Below are 17,405 nucleotides of genomic sequence, written 5' to 3'. Positions count from 1 at the left end.
GGCGTTTTTAGCTATTATTTGTGATCACTTTTTAAGGCATGAATTATTGGAAATCCTAAAACGCTCATAACTCCTTAAATATTGAGTTTTCGGCGTTTTTAGATATTATTTGTGATCACTTTTTAAGGCATGAATTATTGAATATTTTAAAATGCTCATAACTCCTTAAATATTGAGTTTTCGGCGTTTTTAGCTATTATTTGTGATCACTTTTTAAGGCATAAATTATTGGAAATCTTAAAACGCTCATAACTCCTTAAATATTGAGTTTTCGGCGTTTTTAGCTATTATTTGTGATCACTTTTTAAGGCATGAATTATTGGAAATCCTAAAACGCTCATAACTCCTTAAATATTGAGTTTTCGGCGTTTTTAGATATTATTTGTGATCACTTTTTAAGGCATGAATTATTGAATATTTTAAAATGCTCATAACTCCTTAAATATTGAGTTTTCGGCGTTTTTAGCTATTATTTGTGATCACTTTTTAAGGCATAAATTATTGGAAATCTTAAAACGCTCATAACTCCTTAAATATTGAGTTTTCGGCGTTTTTAGCTATTATTTGTGATCACTTTTTAAGGCATGAATTATTGGAAATCTTAAAACGCTCATAACTCCTTAAATATTGGGTTTTCGGCGTTTTTAGCTATTATTTGTGATCACTTTTTAAGGCATGAATTATTGAATATTTTAAAACACTCATAACTCCTTAAATATTGAGTTTTCGGCGTGTTTAGCTATTATTTGTGATCACTTTTTAAGGCATGAATTATTGGAAATCTTAAAACGCTCATAACTCCTTAAATATTGAGTTTTCGGCATTTTTAGCTATTATTTGTGATCATTTTTTAAGGCATGAATTATTGAATATTTTAAAATGCTCATAACTCCTTAAATATTGAGTTTTCGGCGTTTTTAGCTATTATTTGTGATCACTTTTTAAGGCATGAATTATTGGAAATCTTAAAACGCTCATAACTCCTTAAATATTGGGTTTTCGGCATTTTTAGCTATTATTTGTGATCATTTTTTAAGGCATGAATTATTGGAAATCTTAAAATGGCCATAACTCCTTAAATATTGAGTTTTCGGTATTATTAGCTATTATTTGTGATCACTTTTTATGGCATGAATTATTGAATATTTTAAAACGCTCATAACTCCTTAAATATTTAGATATCGGCGTTTTTAGCTATTATTTGTGATCACTTTTTAAGGCATGAATTACTGGAAATCTTAAAACGCTCATAACTCCTTAAATATTGAGTTTTCGGCGTTTTTAGCTATTATTTGTGATCACTTTTTAAGGCATGAATTACTGGAAATCTTAAAACGCTCATAACTCCTTAAATATTGAGTTTTCGGCTTTTTTAGCTATTAGTTGTGATCACTTTTTAAGGCATGAATTATCGAAAATCTTGGCCATTTATTCCGGGAATCAACTTTTACAATTTTATATATAGAAAAAAATCTGCCCTTGATATCTTTCAACGGCCAGCCACCTACACCTTGATATTAGCCAAAAGGGCAAAGGATAAAAACGCCAACCTCAAATGAGCGCAAAGTCAGCCTAGGATGTTCGTTTCGTTAGCAAAAACAGAAACATAATCGTTCCACCTGATAATTAAGTTATGAGTTGTTTAATATTTACTTTCAATTAAAAAATGTTTTCGCCTAGGGCTTCAAATTACAAACCAAGGAAAAAACGCTAACAGGGAGGCTGTCATGAGCATAAGCAAAACAAACAGAACTCTATGGAAATTTGTTCTTTTCGTTTTTTATTTGCCGTTTTTTGTTGTAGCCTCTGCGACAAGTTAACAATAATTATGTTAGTTTTTTCTTCGAAATAAATTTTCTGAATGTCTGGAGTTCAAGGTACAAAACATAGTCATCAAGAGACCAACAAACAAAACACACCAACAAATAAACTTATGCCAGGCAATTGTGAAAAGAACGAACCAAACTTCAAATAATGACTGCATAACCACCTCCTCCTCCTTCGCTCACAATTATGTCTGAATACCATTTCACCCTGACAAATGAAAAATAACAACCATTTCAACATTTCCCATTGCTGTGCTGGGGGAATGAGTTGGGGAACGAAGGGGTTTAATTCAAAGACCACCAAAGCTGCCACACACCACCCACTCGAAGGCATTTATTTTAATATGAGCCTTGTGGCAATTAAGGCAGAATTGAAAGATAGACAGAATGAAAACATGAATAATGAGTAAACATTTGTAATGCAAGAATGGAAGAGAATATCGACAGCATGTCCTCCAATGAATACGTAGGACCATTGAAATATCTATGCAAGGATTTTAGTTCTGTTGCCTTTTGTTTCTGTATGTTCGTTATATGTTTTTATTTCATTCTAGATTGTAAAGTGCAAAAATGTATGAGCTTATATTGTGGGGAGGGCAGTTTGAAAGACCCTTCGATTTTGTAATTCATCGGATAATATGTTTTAGACTTACATGAGAAGAACATATAGAACATATATCATAAATTATCGGCAATAGAACCTCTCTGCATTCATCAGAGTGTATAAATTATTTTGCTGCAACAGTGTTTTTTTCTTAAACACGGCACATGCCAATATATCTATCAACATAAGAACTACTATGAAAGTGTCAACTTTTGGAATCAAAAATGCTCTGATGAGAGAAATTTAAAGAGAGTCGGATGCTTAGCTCATCTTCAAACTTCTCTCATGAGAGCATTTTTGATAAAACAAAGATCTATTTTGAAGATGGAATGTATTGCTCCACTTCCTCTGTTACCTCTCCCACAACGGGTCGAAATTTTGAATAGCCATGATGCTCGTAAAAAGCGAAATGAGCATCCGATTCCTTTCAAACTCGGCACAAACGCAATGTAGGTAGAGATTCGACCATTCTTTCTGGTACTTCCCCCACAGAGGGTCAAGTTTTTGATAAACCAAAATGCGAAATAAGCATCCAATTCTCTTCAATTACATACATCACCATATTTTTATTAACCCAAGGCCTGGTGTGAAGATGGGATATATGGGGTTCACTCCTTCTGGTATCTCCCCCACAACAATTTGGAGTATCTATGAAGCTCATAAAACACGAAATTAACATTCGATACAGACTTGGTCTATCTCAATATTTCCATCAACACAAGATCTGTTATAAAGATGGTAGAGATCGGACCATTTCTTCTGGTACCTCCCCCACACAGAGTTCAAGATTTTGAATTTACTTCAAGTTTCACATATCCAAATATTTTTGCTAACGCAAGATCTGTTGTGAAGATGATATATATTTGGTACTTCGCCCAATGAAAACCGTTCCATTCAGTTTCTTTTAAAGATCCCACCTCGTTTGAAAGCCGGCCTCAATTCCCAAACTGAATTCTCTTCATGTATCGTCCTCCTTCTTAAGTCAATGGTGTGATATTTCTCTGGCAGCGCCATCTTACGGACCTTGAAATTTTCTAAATAACATTTGTTTGGCTTAAGGACAAACCCTATTGGAATTGGTGAAAATCGGTCCAAATTTAGATATAGCTCCCATATATATCTTCATCCGATTTTAGGTTCCTTGTGCACCAAATGGCTAATATCTGTCCAAATGGTGTGAATTTTGCTACATCCGACTGAATTCAGGCTACAAGTATGTGCTTCAAATTTGGTGAAAATCGGTTCATATATAGCTATAGGTCCCATTAATATGTTTAATCCGATTTTGGTTTTTAAGTCCCTCACATTCGTAATATGCATTCGACAACATTGATATATGGTACCAGATAACAGATACAGCCCAGAAATACCTCCGCCAAATTTTATCAAGATCGGTCAGATTTGGATATAGCTCCCATATATATCTTCCACCGATTTCGGGTTAATTGTGCATTAAATGGCTAATATCAGTCCAAATGACCTGAATTTTAACACGACCTACCGAATTCAGTTTAGAAGTAGATACTTCAAATTTCAGATATAGCTATAGCACTCTTATACATGTATCATCCGATTCAGAATTGCATATGCCTCCCATATATTAGCCAAATTATACAGCTCTGAAGCTTAATGTCGATAGGTGGAATGATTTACTTGAAATAAATTATTTTGTTACTGGAGCTCTACTAAATATGCACAGTGGTGTATGATATAATATAGTCGGTCTCGCCCGACTTTTGACTTTTCCTTACTGGTTATAGCTGCATCATTTCCACCAGGCATATTCATGCAACTTGCGCTTCTTTAAGCATTTTATTGCCCCAACTAGACATAAGGATATCCTTTTTCATCCCGATGGCAAACAGCTTATCTTCGGCCTCTGCCCTTTTCCGTTTCGACATGACATTTTTTGATATATGATTATGATTATATGAGCCTCCCCAACCATCATATCTTTGTTGATATTGACCGCTAATTTTCCAGACAATTTATCAGCCTCGATTTTGGATGTTTTGGATGCCTTCTACGATATGAGCAAAACCTCTCTTAGTTGCAATATATCAGCCTTCAACAAAGATATCCTTCTATATTTTTCTTCTCTAGCTTCCAGCTTTGTATCTAACCTGTCATGTTCGGTTTCCGCTGGCAATCGTGCTTTTTTTGAACCAGACAAATCATAACTATGTTATCCGCCTTGCCCTTGCATTCTGCCTCCTCGTTAGCCGCTCGAAACTTGTCCTTAGTTTCCTCGGCTACCCACAGAGCATTCTTGACTTTCCTCTTTAAATCCGTGATAAGTTTGAAGTCATCTTCCTTTTCATTTTTATGTGAAATCAAAACAACCTCCATTTCCTTAATATCACCTTCCATTTCTTTGGTTACCGCTGCTTCGCGCACCTTTCACTCGTTGTCAAATTCAGATGTTATGTAGGCCACTTATTTCTTTATGCCAAAGAATTTTTCTTTGGTGTCCACATTTAGAGCCTGCGTGACTTCAAGGATGACCGTAAAATTTTCCGGGTACAGCCTCGCTGTTGCATTCGGCTGAGTTGCTCTGATAGCAGCGGAAAGTTTGTACTTCTTTAGAAGCATCTCTGAAAACATCACCACATTTTCTTATCTTATTTAATAAGGCTGAGATTATTTCACTTGTTTTTATACCCTCCACGATTTTATGGGAGGTATATTAGCTTGGCCATTCCGTGTGTAACTCCTCGAAATATCTATAATAGACCCTATAAAGTATATATATTCTGGATCAGCGTCTGTTGTAATCATCTTTCGAACGAATTAAGATAGAAGGTTAAATTTTGCACACATGCATAGTTTAGCAGTAGGCAGGTTAAGTTCGTAAATAGGTCATGTCGGTCCATGTCTTCGTATAACCCCCATATAACGTAACCTCCAGATATTCGGTATTTTCATGACTTGATCGACATTATTTACCGGAATCATTTCAAATTTCGTACTTGAAGTTCGTAATGGGTACTACAGACTATGACAAAATTTTTTGTATGCAGGTCCATGTCTTCGTATAGCCCCCATATAAGGGTACCTCCCGATAATCGGTGTTTTGATTATTTCAGCAAAATTATTCACCGGAATCGTTTTAAATTTCGTATTGGAAGATCTTAATGGGTACTACAACATATGGCAAAAAATTATCTATGCAGGTCCACGTCCTCGTATAGCCCCCATATGACGGTATTAGAGGTATTTTCATGATTTTTGAGACATTATTCACTGGAACTGTTTCAAATTTAGTATTTGAAATTCGTAATTGGTACTACAGCCTATGACAACAAATTTCGTAATCAGGTACACGTCTTCGTATATTCTCCAAAACACTGTTTTCATTTATGTGGTAGTTTTCGGATTTTTTTAAATTTTTTGAAGTTTCATCCAAAAGTTCTGCCCGGCCGAACTTAGCTGCTTTTTTGCTTGTTTATACTTTCCTTAACATTTTTATTCCCTACAACACTATGTGTTGGGGGTATTATAAGTTTGCTTGGGCCAAAAATTATGTAACACCTCGAGATATTGGTTTCCCACTAAGGAAAGTATATATGGATCTTCCTATCTCGCCGAGCTGAGTCGATCTAGCTATGTATGTCCGTCCGCCCGTCTGTCCATGTTAATTTGTAATCACTCTACAGGTCGCAATTATGGTACGATTTTCACGAAATTTAGAATGGAGGTGGGACTAGGGTCAGAATAGAACCCTATTTCTTTTGGAGATGATCGCATAATAAAATAATGATGTTAATATAGATTTTGCAGTATTTTGTGATTTTTTTTTTATATTTTTATCGCATGCGATTTTTTCAATGTGACTTATAATATTGAACTGTACTTTTTGTAAATTTTTTTCATTTTACAACACAGGTTGCGTTTATTATATACAGATTGCAATTATCCTCACGAAAAAGGTGGGGTTAGGCTCATAATGGCTAGGCCTATGGTTTTCAAAAATGTCCGCAATATATTTAGGGGTTGAAATGGACCAACAACTAATAATGTTCCTGATTTTGGAGCCGTTATAAAGTTAACAAATTGAATCCAAATGAAATCTCGCATGAAGTTAGAGTTTAGGACAGCGGGTATAGTGGACCACTACTACAACTAACAGCACGATGGAGTGCGTAAATATTGGGCAAATGTACCTGGTCAAAACGCTAAGGGTAATATCTGGGCAGTGCTCCATGACATAATTTCAAAAGCGAAATATTCCAAAATGGATTCGGACATAAGGGTGCTTCTAACATATTGTAGTGTTGTAGGATATCAAATGGTCGGCCCCGCACGACTATAGCCTTTGCTTACTTGTTTTAAATATCACCCTAAATTGGCTTTTGTTGGAAATGTCTGTCCCTGAAGATGTAGCTTTGTGTGTCCATCGTGTGATTTTTTTATTCATCTCCAGATATCCTGAAATAGGCTCCTCAATAATTGTTATTATACCCTACAACACTTTGTGTTGAGGGTATTATAAGTTTGATTGGGCCAAAAATTATGTAACACCACGAAATATTGGTTCCCACATAGGAAAGTACATATGGATCTTCCTAGCTCGCCGAGCTGAGTCGATCCAGCTATGTATGTCCGTCCGTCCGTCTGTCCATGTTAATTTGTAATCACGCTACAGGTCGCAATTATGGCCCGATCTTCACGAAATTTAGAATGTAGGTGGGGTTAAGGTCAGAATAGAACCCTATTTCTTTTGGAGATGATCGCCAAATGTTTAGGGGTTGAAATGGACCAAATACTGAAAAAATGTCGGATTTTGCAGTAGCTATACAGGTCGCAATTATAGACCAATCGACGGAATTTCGCATGTAGCTAGAGTTTAGGGCGGGGAAGAAGCCTACCAATTTTGGTGGTCATCGGATAATATTTAGCGGGTAAAATAGACCATATATTTTGTGTTGAAAAAATTCAAAAATTTTCAATAAACCGCGAATATTTTAAATCCCGGCGAAATCGCAAAGCCATGACAAGGTTACTTCTGATCTTTACATTGATGTTAACATCCAACAAAACGGATATATAGCAAAATATGTGCGATATATACGTTTATCAAAGAAGATATGCTTGAAAAATCTCTTATATGTCGAGAACGGCTGAACTGATTTCCACAGTTCTCATTAGTTCAGAATAGCCTCTTGGCAGGAAAGTAAAAACGTCTAAAAAAATTGCATAAAAATATCTCTCTAAAGATGAAAATATTGATTTTTTAAAATTTTCTCATATTTTTTCAATTTTGTCATATTTTTGGCATATTTTCATTTTGAATTAAACATTTGGTAATATTTCTACAGCTAACAAAACTAAGTAGTTAGGATATCAGAATATCATATACAGATCGCATTTATGGTCCGATCCTAACGAAATTTTGCATGGGGATCAGATGAGGGTCAGAATAGAAGCCTACTCTTTTTGGAGATGATCGCCATATATTTAGGGGTTGAAATGGACCAAAAAACTGCAAAATTGTCAGCAGGTCGTAATTATCGCCCGACCCTCACGCACATTTGAATGTGGGTTACCGGACATTGCAAGAGCCAAGCAGTTTCGGATGGCCATCCAAAAATTTTCAATGTGTGAAATAGTTTGCCAACTTTTGTAGACTAAATACGAAAATGTCCATTCCAGCGACTTTTTGAAGAATTCAAAAATACTGGAAAGACGCACTTCTGACTATTTCGTTAACGCTGATTTCGTTGAAGGATATAGTCAAATGTCTGTATCTCATATAGATACGTTTCAGTCAAAAACCAATAATAAATGTTAATCTTTTGCCACTTCTGAGAGATTATAGGTCTTTGGGAAATATTGGTTCCAGATCTAGGAAGACTATTTACGTGCAACATCTGCCAATAAATTGGAAATGAGCAAATTAGTTTAAGTTGCTATTATTCGAAAATTAGAGAACGGAACCTGATGGTTTTCTTTTATAATTTGTCACAATATCTTGTGGAATTCTTTCGAGTATCTCGCCTATATAAACTATATCGTTTACTAAAGTGTTGTAGGGTATTCAACGGTCGGCCCCGCTCGACTGTAGCCTTTGCTTACTTGTTAATAATGTTTAAGATATATTTCTCTCATAATGTGATATATATATATTTTTTATTTATTCCGTTTTTACAAATATTTGAATAAAATTATCGCAACAATTGTTTATTCGCCCTTAATGGGAGCGAACATGTGTCATTTGCCATACTTCTTCACAGTCTACTGAGAATATTCAAATGATGTTTTATTTGGATTATGTTTACAAAAAATAAAAATCGTGTACAACACGTTTTTATTGATCTTGTTACAGTTGTTGTAACAAGCCGCCCACTTAATATTGACAATTTATGTTTTGTCATATCCGAAATTAGACCTCGTATAATTTTTTCCCACAAAAAGTGTATGTAGAGCAAATGTATGTCTATATACATTTTATTAACACTTCTACTTCAAGTGGTGTGATACATTTTATATTGACACCATCATAAATTGTGTACCCTCCATTTTCATCACATCAACCCGAAATTCCTAACTTTTTTAAATATTTGCTTTATTTTACACATTGTATTGATTCCCATAAAATTGCCTTCTGGGGAAACATTTTTCAAATTATGACACGAGCCAGGCATCAAAAGATAAATTGAGTTATTAGGTGACGCGATATGGAACAGCACAACACGAATGGCTATGGTTTCACATAGCTTTGGTATAAGTGTGCGAGCGCCTGTGTGTGTGTGTGTCTATAGGTAGGCAGGCTGGCATGGAACATTATATTTTTGTCAATGCGCCAATAAACTCAAATGACAAGAGGACCAGGCCAACAAAACCACTTGTCTTCTGGGTGAAAATAGAACTCCCAACATCTGTATCAAATTCTTGTCACGTTGGCCACACGAGTTTCGTGTTTTTTTTTTCTATGCTTTTTATTGGTATCGAGTTTAATTAGCGAACAAATTTTCTGACATTTTGATATTTTCTTTAATTTAAAACAAAATTACGATTGACTAAGCAGACGATGAAGATGTTATCGTAAAATTGGCAATTCTAATTTAAAAATTGTAAAAATTTATGACAGCAGTCTAGACGAAACTGGCAGTTTGGATGGCTAGAAGAATGTTACTTTTTTCAGTGGAATTATGTTAATGTAATTTTTACAATGTAGAACATACCGCAGCACACACATACTCGTATATGTGGGAGAAATTTCAATTTAAAATTTAATTCCATTTCGAGGGATTAATTTATCTGAACGTGGCTTTATCCCTCAAGTCATTTTTCAAGCAAAATTTTTGGCGAGTGAATTTTTAGTATATTATCATGCGTATACGCGAGATAAGGCTAAGAGTTTGAGAATTTGTACCAAAAGATACCAAAAAGAATTTAAAATCTTTAATGTTACTTCGAAAATTCAACTGAAATTGCCTATTTAGCTCAATGTTTGTGTAAGGCATTCGGAGTTTTTAAAAACTAAACTATACCGTACCAAAATAAAAATTTGAGATTTTCTACAAAATTCTGTTTTAAGGGACTTTCAAAGGCACGTATTTCGAAATCTTTGAGGAGATGACACAAGAGGTATACCGACACTTTTGGAGAACATTTCAAATGCGTATTTTTCTAATAGAGAGTAATATTGGGGACTACCATAATAATCAAAGGCAGTATTTGTCAAGGGTAAGAGCTATATAGGGGTCACCTCCAGTCCCAAGGGCCCAAAAAGATAAAGTATGTAAAATTTAAGTTAGGTATATAGAGAGTAATATGGGCTAAATCTTGAAAAGTACTTTGAAAGCTATAATAAGAAATTTCTAAAATAGGCCACTCAAGTGGAGTTCTTGGAAATTCATTCCAAAAAAAAAAAACCAAAGCCTATAGTCGTGCTGGTCCGACCATGTGATACCATACAATACTATAATGTGTTAGAAGTTCCCTTATGTCCAAATCACGGAGCACTGCCCAGATATTACCATTTGCCCCATATTTACGCACTCCGTCGTGCTGTTAGTTGTTGTTGTCCATTTCACAGCTAAATATAATCCAGTGGTCATCCAAAATGATAAAATTCTTCCCTGTTCTGAACTCTCTTCTCAGCTTGTTCTGAACTCTCTACATTGTTTGATCAAGATTTTTTCTTGTTTTTGGTTTACTTAAACTCTCAAATATTTTGCGATCACCTCCAAAAGCAAGAGGCCCCTCTGTATCTCCAAATTTAGGTTCATATATATGATTTGCTTGTCTACGATATTTGGCTATATTCGTCAACGAAATCAGCATAAACAAGTAAAAAAGCTGTAAGTTCGGCCGGGCCGAACATTGCATATCCTCCACCATTTGGGACGAATTTGGCAATTCTCAAAAACAATAAAATTCGTTAAAAATTCTGTTAAAATCTTTAAACTGCAGAATGTAGCTGTTATATTAGGGTCTATACGACGACATGGGCCTGCATAGGTAACATTTGTCATAAGCCATTTCAAATGCGAAACTTAAAAAAAAATTGGTAATAATGTAGATAAAATCATCAAAATACCGAAGTACAAGTAGAGAGTAGGGAGGTACAATGGGGGCTATACGAAGTCGTGGACCTGCACAGATAATTTTCTGTCTTAGACTGTAGTGTCCATTACGAACTTCATATACCAAATTTGAAACAATTCCGGTGAATAATCTCGCTAAAATCATTAAAATATAGAATATTTACCGTGGTATGGGGGCTATACAAAGACGTGTACCTGCACATACAATTTCCTGTCTTTGGCTGTAGTTTCCATTACGAAATTCAAATACCAAATTTGAAACAATTCCGGTGAATAATGTCGCTAAAATCATCACAATACCGAATATCGGGAGGTACCGTTATATGGGGCCTATGCCAAAACGTGTACCTACATGGCCCATTTTCAATACCAAAAGTCCTGCAGACATAACATACATTTGAGTAAAATGTTATGAATCTACTTAAGTTCGTTCGGAAGCCAGAGGGATTTCCACAGACGGTCGGACATCGACATAGAATTTTATGCTGATCAAGAATATATATACTTTGTGGGGTCTAAAATTTATATTTCGGGGTATTACAAATCCACCATACTGTGGTGGAGGGTATAATAAGTTGGGTATATAGAGATTTATTTCTGGGATGAATCCTAAAAAGTACTTTTAGAGCTCTAATCTTGAAATTTCGAAAATAGGTTACTCAAATATAGTTCTTGAAAATTCGTTCCAAAAGCAGAATAGGGTAAGTGTACCAGTAGTCGGCACTTTTAGGATTTTCGCGTTTTTAATCGCTCACAATTCTGAGTGGAACTTTTCAATTATTACAAAGTTAATTTATTCAGATTCGAAATTTTGTATAGTTTTTGCAATTATTAATAAAGTTTCAATAACTTTTTAATAAATTTCATAAATTTGTAGTTTTATTAAAACAATGCCTTTTTGCCAGTAGTCGGCACCACTTGCCAATTGTCGGTATGGCATGTTCCAACAGTCGGCATACCGATTTTTTTGTGAGAATAATTAATAATAATAATAAATTAATTCATAAAAATATAATATTTTTGTTTAGTTTGTTTCGACGTCTTCATTGTACTTTTCTTAAGAATATGGATTGTTAAGGACCTTCACAGACAAAAATTTAATTTTTATTAGAATCAATCAACTTTTCTTAGCGAAATTGTACACAAAGACAGCTGACAATATATTTGAAGAAAACAAAGACATTTAGTTATAATTTATTTGGGCTTAAAAATAAAAAGTACCGAACTTAGGCACACTTACCCTATAATAAAATTCTAAAATGTTACCTGTAGTTTCGTCTGAGAGATTTAATATGTTAAATGAAATTTTGGTTTTTATACCCAACTCCAAGATAAACCCAAAGTCTAAAGACCCATGATCTGCATATTCTGTGTCCGTACGACAGTCCGTTCGTCTCTTCATGTATTTTTGAAAACAAAGTACACATCAATTTTTTTATCCGAGATTAAATTTTACACAAATTATTTGTTTGACCCAAATTGAGCCCAGAAAAAAGCATTTCAAAGGTGATCGAAATCGGTTCAGATATAGCTATACCTCCCATGAACATTGTTCATCCGATATGTTATTTTTGTAACATTTCGTAACAATGATACTCAGTGAAATACATTAAATTTCGAAATCGGTTCAGATATAAATATAGCGTACCTCTACTAAATATGAAATAGAGTGTAGGGTATCATAAAATCCGCCCTGCCCGACTTTTGACCTTTCTCTACTGGTTTTTAAGCAACGGGTAAGACCTGGATCTACCTTAGTGATACAAGAATCATCTGAAGGCTTCCGTAAAGATCTGTCGAACACGTGCTTATATACAGGATTCGGAAACGGTTTGGGATCTATTGAAAGTTTTATGAAACTTCCAAAAAGTCGTGTGACCGGTGTTGGACATACCACAGAGGAAACTCAGTAATATGCATTTCGTAACAATGATACTCAGTGAAATACATTAAATTTCGAAATCGGTTCAGATATAAATATAGCGTACCTCTACTAAATATGAAATAGAGTGTAGGGTATCATAAAATCCGCCCTGCCCGACTTTTGACCTTTCTCTACTGGTTTTTAAGCAACGGGTAAGACCTGGATCTACCTTAGTGATACAAGAATCATCTGAAGGCTTTCGTAAAGATCTGTCGAACACGTGCTTATATACAGGATTCGGAAACGGTTTTGGGATCTATTGAAAGTTTTATGAAACTTCCAAAAAGTCGTGTGACCGGTGTTGGACATACCACAGAGGAAACTCAGACCTACGACCGGTTACATAACATAATTGAGGGTTTTTTGTAAAATCCAGGTTAAAACAATTGATTTTTTGCTCAGTTCCCGAAAGGACTTTCATCCTTTAGCTAATTCCAGGTCTAACTTCGAAATTGGGTCAAAAAATTTAAAAATAGTTTCCCGAGGTGCAAAATTTCCATAATAACTCCTGATCTCAGTTCTGAATAATTCCAGTTTGAATGAATTTCCACGGACCACGTTTGAACTATATCGGGTACCCAATATGTTTTATATATGATATAATAAGGTTTGTCGATTAAAACCACAAAAGTGATTCGAGTTTTAAGTCCAAACTTTCTAAGGTCTTCATATAGCCTTGATCATACACAAAAGAACCCCAATATTTTGAGATATATTTTGAAGCTTCAAATTTTACATAGAGCTTTGAATTACTCCAAGAATCATTTGTTCCAAAAATGGGTTATACCGGTCCTCTTTTTGGTATAGCCCCCATGTAAGGGTAAACTCGAATTGCAAGTATTTTTTATGCGTATTAAATATATTTTCCATTTAATTTCGCCATATTTTGGCATTTTGATTTCTAATTATGTAAATAAAAAATTTCAATGCAGATCCAGATCTTTGGTAAAGCCCCTTTTTTTAAGATAAAACATTGTTGAAATATAAATTATTCATTATTACAATTTATGTGTACAAATATTGTTTGGCTATGGGTTATCCAAGGACTTGCTTCAAAAAATGTTCAACCTATCCCAATAATTACATTTCATACTATTTTATTAACTGTCATCGCAAGACTTCTTTTATACATATCCTTTACCCTAACATAAGCTTACTTACAAATAATATGTTATATACAGCCAAGTATATATGTGTAGTCATGTGGCGAAACCTCAATTTTAGTTTCAATTATACAAAATACAATGAAGAGTTTTTCTATCCATTTGCTTGTACATTAGAAAAATATTTGTTGGAATATTTTTTTATGTAAAGAAAAAGTTGTACATACAAAGTATTTATTAGGTAATTACTTATTGATTCGCCAACTGTTGTGTGCAAAACTATATGCAAATGGATGGTTTCTAAATTGCATTTTCTTTTGTGATGGCTTGAAACAATTATCCAAGAGCGAAAATAGCGAGTAGAGCTTAATATAACAAATAAACGTTTATATAGGGAATTTATGGAGAACTAAAACATACCATCTAACACATGGCAGGCTTCTATCGTATTCTACTAAATTTTACGGAGACATTTGTGTGTGGAGCGATATTCATCAGAATCAATCCTATTTGAGCTGATCTTACACTTTTTAGCTATATCCAAATCTGAACCGGTCTATATAAGATTTAGCAGAGGTATTTCTTTGCTGTATTTGATAGTTGGCACAAAATATTGACACCAAAGATCGTTGTTGTGGTGAGTATTTTGCGGGCGTGAGGGAGTAAAATACAAAATCTAATGAACATATATATGAAACCTATAGCTATACCTTAACCGATTTTCACCAAATTTAATGCATTTTCTTCCGGGCTAAATTCGTTCGTATGTTCTAATCCACCATATATGGGAGATACATCCAAATCTGAACTGTTCTCGATTAAATTTGACCAAATTATTTCTGAGATGTATTATATACAATAAATATTTCTCCGTATATCGTTGTTACGGGGTGCATATTACGGCTGTGGAGGACAAATTTAACAAAACGGATTGGATATATATGAGCTATAGCTATATCTGAACCGATTTGTTTGGACTAATATTACACATTTGGTGCACAACAAAAAGCAAATCGGGCGAAGATATATGTGGGAGCTATATCTAAATTTTGATCGATTATCTTCGATTTCGATAGGGTTTTATGCAAAGTTTCATCTTGATCAGGCTTACAAAAATATATGGACATATGGATGGACGGACATGCATAAATCGACTCAGAAAGGAACTTTCTCGCTTCCTTCTCCATGTTACAAACAAATGCACAAAGACAAAATACCTTTACCACTATGTGATGTAGGGTATAAAAATGCAAATGTGAATTTTGAATATATATAAATGTGGTTCTGGAGCCAAATGATCATATATTTACAATATTGACATTTTGCATTATTATTGCAAAACATGAGATAGCGATTTAGAATTAAGTTCTTCAACATACAGAGGTTGTGGGTCGGACCGATGGGAAATTCCTACATTTTGTCCATGCTTATATATTATACAAGGAAAAGTCCGAAAAGCATTTCTGTATACGTCTCTGTAAAATACTCTGAAATTACGAATATATATATATATATGTACTTGTTCAACTTCGTTACGTATTTTTTTTTTTTTTTTTTTTTTTTTTTTTTTGCAAATTTCGGTTTAAGAATTCGCTCATTTTAGGCACCAAAAAGGTGCGGATAGTACTAAATGCTAGAACTAGCTAGTACTCTAATATTTTCCCTGAAAAGCACAAAAAGACACAAAACAAAATAAAAAAACATTATGTTCGACCGGGCCGAACTTTTAATACCTTGCACCATTGAAAACATTTTTATATAAAAGTATCTGAATTACAAATTGTTTTTTTTTTTTTTTTTTTTTCTTTAAACTACAAATACCAGTAAGACCGGAAAATATTACACTACAAGGATTTTATCTATTGCGAGTCTTAAATACCAAATTTGAAACAATTTTGTGGGTAAATGTGACTTTTATTATCAATATACCGAATATCGGTGGGGGGCTATATGAAAACGTGGACTTATATATACAATGTTCCTGCACCAGAGCTAGAACCCATTACGAACTACAAATGCCAATTTGTCGACCCCACCAAAACCTGGAAGTGTACATACAATGTTTCGCCACCGGAGCTAGGACTCACGACGTACAAAAAACCAATTTTTAGACAAATTCATGAAAAATGTAGCAAAAATCATCGGTAGGTACCGTTATATGGCGTCTATACGAAAACATGGACCTATACATACAATTTTACGCCACCGAAGATAAACCTCCTTTACAAACTATACATGTCAATTTGTCGAGAACTCCGTAACAAAAAGTAAATAAAACCATCAAAATACCGAATATCGAGAGGTACTATTATATGGCGCTAAACCAAAATGTGGACCTATATGCACAATGTTCCACCACCGGGACGGAACTCATTACGAACCACAAATACCATTTTTTAGACAAATTCGTGAAAATTTTTGAAAAAATCATCAAAATACCGAATATCGGGAGGTACCGTTGTATGGGGGTATACGAAAACGTGGACCTAGATATTCAAAGTTCTGCCACTGGAGCTAGAACCCATTACGAACAAATGCCAATTTTTGGACAAATCGGTGAAAAAATATGACAAAAATCATGAAAATACCGAATATCCTATCGTTATATGGTGCTACACCAAAACGTGGACCGATATACCTCATTTTAAGTACCGTGCTAATTTTAAAGCTCTACATCAAATATTGTGGACTGTATTTGTGGTGTGTGATGAATATTTAGAGATATTGTAAACGGAATGACAAATTCAATATACGCTCCTTTCCAAGGTGGAGTGTATAAAACACGGAGCTATTATTTTTTTTTCTGCCAGTGGAAATCTTGATTATTGGTCAGTCCCATAAAAGATTCAGACATAACTCGATTATCACCAAAATCGAAAATTGAAGCGTTTACCACATCGTTTTACAATTATACACCCATCAAGAATATATTTACTTTGTTAGAGGATATACAAATGTGATAGAGGGTATAAAAATGATAAACTACATTTTCTATAATAAATTGTGCTTGTATATATATATATATATATCTCAAGATGTCTATTTATTACTTTAATAAGGCCATAGTAAATAGCCAACTAAAACTGGGTCAAAATTAAAATTCAAAACTTTCGAAGCCTACATTTAACTGTTCATTGAAAATCCCACACTGATATTTTGTTGCAACCATGTGGGCCACATAGTTGATTGAATACACTTGGGGCTTTCAAACCAATATATGTGTCTTAACATATTTATTTCCATATACATTTGTGTGTGGGTGTAAGTGTATGTTTGCTTTTATATGGTGTACTTGAAATCAGTTCTCATATGTGTGTGTGTCTGTGTTGGTGCATGTGTGCGGAAAGGAGAAAAGAGAACCAATTGCCGCAAGGAAGGAAATACGATTTTAACTTG

Source organism: Musca domestica, unplaced genomic scaffold (genome assembly GCF_030504385.1).
Source record: "Musca domestica strain aabys unplaced genomic scaffold, Musca_domestica.polishedcontigs.V.1.1 1, whole genome shotgun sequence".
Lineage (NCBI taxonomy): Eukaryota > Metazoa > Arthropoda > Insecta > Diptera > Muscidae > Musca > Musca domestica.
Note: the sequence above shows the minus strand (reverse complement) of the source record.